The following is a 4152-nucleotide window of genomic DNA, read 5'->3' as shown; positions in this document are numbered from 1 at the left end:
TCCCGCGCTCCCTGCACTCTGCTCCCGAGAACCGCAGCCCCGCCGCAAGCACCCAGCGCTTGCCCGCTTCCAAGATGGCGGCGCGCAGCACGCTCCTGATGGAGGCGGTGAGCCGGGAAGGGGCGGGGCAGGCCAGGCCGGCGAAAGGGCGGGACGTATGGAGGCTGCAGAGGGACAAAGCGGCCCCGTCCCGCGATAATCAGTATCCCCAACAATTACCAGTTATAATTATACTACAGTAAGGCGCTGACATTGTCTTTAATGCGCTCCAGCAAATGAGAGGCGGCCCCGCACAGCTCCGTCACTCAGCACCACCTGGCCCTTTCCCACGGGCAGTTTCCAGCCACTCTTGCCCAAGCCTGGAGCCTTCCATGGGGTTGTTGTGGTCCCAACGCAGGACCGGGCACTTTTCCCTGTCGAGCCTCAGCATTCCTCCAAAGAGAACTCCTGGGGTCCTAGAGAAGCCCATGACCGCCCTAAAGTGTGGATAAGGGGCCACCCTCTCCCTGCACATCCCGAGGGTGAGCCCCTCCGTGCCCCGTGGGCAGACATCAGGTCCCTCTGCAGCGCCTGCTCCTTGCAGAGGCAGGCGCGTGTCTGGGGTCCAGGCAGGGCTTCACGGGCATCTGCACCCAAAGCACCCAAAGGTTTACGTGCATAAACCAACCCAAACCGGCAGCAGTTCCTCTGCTGAGCTGCCCTGAAGGCCACATTGGACGGGGCTTGGAGCAACCTGGTACCTGCCCATGGCAGGGGGTTGGAACTGGAACTTCAAGCTCCCTTCAACACAACCCAGTCTTGGCTTCTATGATTCTGTGAGCACCGTCACTTCCCACATGAGGATGTTGATTCCGTTCGGCCTCAGAGCAAAAATGGCAACTAGTGATTCCTCAGCGCCCAGGTCTGATTTGAGAGTCTCCAGTGCACCAGCATCTCAGCCTGGTCCTGCTCAGCTTGAGCAAGACAAACACTGCACTGAGAGTGACAGCTCAAAGAGCTCCCATCTCAAAGATGTGCAACAGGGATGTTCTGGAACTGGCCAGGAACTGGAATCAGTTTGGGGTTGTCTCTCTATTTGACTGAAAACAAGCCTACTGAAGGACAAACCATAGCATTTGGATCTGTTTGAGCTGTTCTGTCTCACGGATTCTCATGCTCAAGCTCTTGGTGTTCCATTCACTCCTCTTTCACAAGGCAGTAGCAGGCGGAGCACTTGTTCCATCTGGTGAGGCTGTGGCTGTGGGTGGTGGGTTCAGCTGCAGCAAACAGCCTGCTCCCCTCCAGCACGGCCTGGGGAGAGCAATGACCAAGACAAACCCAGCCCGTAGAGAGGTGAGGTTTGGAAGGAAACAGAGCAACAAACCCCAAACTTCCTGAGCCAGCACAGGCTTCGGCTCCCCCCAGCCTGGAGCCGGCGGTGGCCGCGGTGCAGCATCTGTGCTAACCGGTTCCTGCTGTCACACAGTGCATTTTCCTTCCCCTGGACAGACTGCTTCATTCAAACTCTCAGAGCACAGCACGTGTGCCCAGCACAAGGGCGCTGGGCTTTTCCCAGCTAGGAAACAAGCTCTGAGCTGGGACAGCACCAAAACCAAATCAAGATTGCTTCAGAACCTCAGAGGCACGTGATGTGAAGCCTAAACCCAAAGGCTGTGACCCTGCCATGGATCAGGGGGACGTGGCTCCCACTTCTTTCCCACACGCTCATGTCTTGCCTATTGTCCTGGGTTCAGCAGTAGCAGTCATTTTTTCTCCTTCTTAGTAGCCGGCGCAGTGCTGTGGTTTTGACTTTCAGCCTGGGGACAGCGCTGATAACACCGATGTTTTCAGTTGCTGGTCAGAATGTTTACCCTGACCAAGGACTTTGTGAGTCTCATGCTCTGCCAGGGAGGAGGGGAAGCGGGGAGGAAGCAGGGACAGGACACCTGACCCAAACTAGCCAAAGAGGTATTCCATACCACAGCACATCATGCCCAGAATGTAACTGGGAGTTACCCAGAAGGGCGAGTGCACTGCTGGTTGGGGGCAAGGTATCGGTGGTGAGCGGTTGTATTCTCTTCCCTTGTTATTTCCTTTATCATTATTATTATTGGTGGTAGCAGTAGTGGTTTGTGTTATACCTTAGTTACTGAACTGTTCTTATCTCAACCTGTGGGAGTTACATTCTTTTGATTCTCCTTCCTGTCCCTCCGGGAGTAGGGGGAGGGAAAGAAGGGGGGGAGTGAGAGAGAGACTGTGTGGCTAGCTTGACGACAGGGTTTAAACCACAACACCTATGGTATGAGAAAGACATTCTTTACAATGAGGGTAGTAAAACACTGGCCCAGGTTGTCCAGAGAGGTGGTGGCTGCCCCATCCCTGGCAGTGTTCAAGGCCAGGTTGGACACAGGGGCTTGGAGCAAGCTGCTCCAGTGGAAGGGGTCCCTGCCCGTGGCAGGGCTTGGAGCTGGAGGAGCTTTAAGGTCCCTTCAACCCAAACCATTCCTAGATTCGGTGGTAAACAAGACCACCAAAATTTCCCAAGTTAAAAACCCGTCTTCCATTCCCTCTCTGGGGGGAATTACAGGTAATGCCTTAACCCAGAAGCTTGTGTACAAATGCTGCTCATTAGAAGAGGCTGCTTGATTCTGATTGTCTCTCCCCCAAGGTCTCAGCCTTTGCACTCCCTGGTACAGCAGCGCTGTGGCTGATGCCTGAGCACAGTGACTCTCCCTTTGGTTTCCTCCCATGATGAGCTTCCTTTTTGCTCCTGACTTAGATTAGATTGAAGCCACCCCACGAAGACTTTACACAGACTCTCAGAGGGGTCACCAGCTTAGTGGGTCACTGCACAATTAATTCACCACTGTCGTGGTTTAAGCCCAGGCCGTAAATCAGAACCACGCAGTCTACTTCCCCCCCCACACCTTTCTTCCCTCCGCTTCTGGAGGGACGGGGAGGAGAATCAAAAGAATGCAACTCCCATGGGTTGAGATAAGAACAGTTTAATAACTAAGGTATGACACAAATCACTACTGCTACCACTAATAGTAATAATGATAAAGGAAATAACAAGGAAGAGAATACAACCGCTCACCAACCGGTACCTCACCCCACCCTGCCATGATCCAGCCCTTCCGGGAACTCTCAGTTCTACATCCTGGGCATGATGTGCTGTGGTATGGAATACCTCTGTGGCTAGTTTGGGTCAGGTGTCCTGTCCCTGCTTCCTCCCACCTTCTCCTCCTCCCTGGCAGAGCATGAGACTCACAAAGTCCTTGGTCAGTCTAAACATCTGTGTTATCAGCTTTGTTTCCAGGCCAAAAGTCGAAAACACAGTGCTGCAACAGCTACTAAGAAGGAGAAAAACTGACTGCTACTGCTGAACCCAGGACAACCACATACTCCAATCCTGCAAAAGGTTCTTGGTTGGAAAGGGTTGATTCTGCTGAACCTTTGAAATCCCCCTTCCCTGCTGCAGTGGGGGGATAGTTCTGGTTCAAGATTACTTCCTTTTTCTAAGGAACCTCCTCCATTCGAAGGTTAGGAGGAGCTGGCTGCAGCTGCAGAGTGGTGGCAATGGCCAATGGCAGGGCCAGTGCATCAGGTGTATAAAGAGTGAATGTAGTGGTGCGAGACAGTCAGAAGAAGCAGAGGATCAGTGATCTCACCCAGCATCCCATGGAAATGCAGAGGGAAGGAGATGGAAATGTCAGCCAGAGCAGCAGATGACTCAGAGTCTGGAACAGGGCAGCTGCAGAAGCACTCTCATGGGTAGATCACAGATTCCTCTCAGCAGATGCTCCTGCTGCTGACCCTGAGCCCATGTGCAGGCAGCAGCGGTCTGACCCTCAGGAAACCTGCACTGATCCTTGTTTGGCTGCCAGCATTTCCCAGCAAACGGGATAGGAGAGCACAGACACTGGAAACCAGGGTGACAGTAATGTGTGTCTGGGGGTGACTCCATTCTGGGGAGAACCCCCCTGCATCCTGCATCCAGCCCTGAGCAACAGCACAAGAGGGACGTGGAGCTGCAGGAGCGAGGCCAGAGGAGGCCATGGAGATGCTGCAAGGGCTGGAGCAGCTCTGCTCTGGAGCCAGGCTGAGAGAGCTGGGCTGGGGCAGCCTGGAGAAGAGAAGGCTCCTGAAGGGGAGACCTGAGAGCAGCTCCAG

This window comes from Psittacula echo (assembly GCF_963264785.1).
Source record: "Psittacula echo genome assembly, chromosome: 3".
In the NCBI taxonomy this organism is placed as follows: Eukaryota; Metazoa; Chordata; class Aves; order Psittaciformes; family Psittacidae; genus Psittacula; species Psittacula echo.
Note: the sequence above shows the minus strand (reverse complement) of the source record.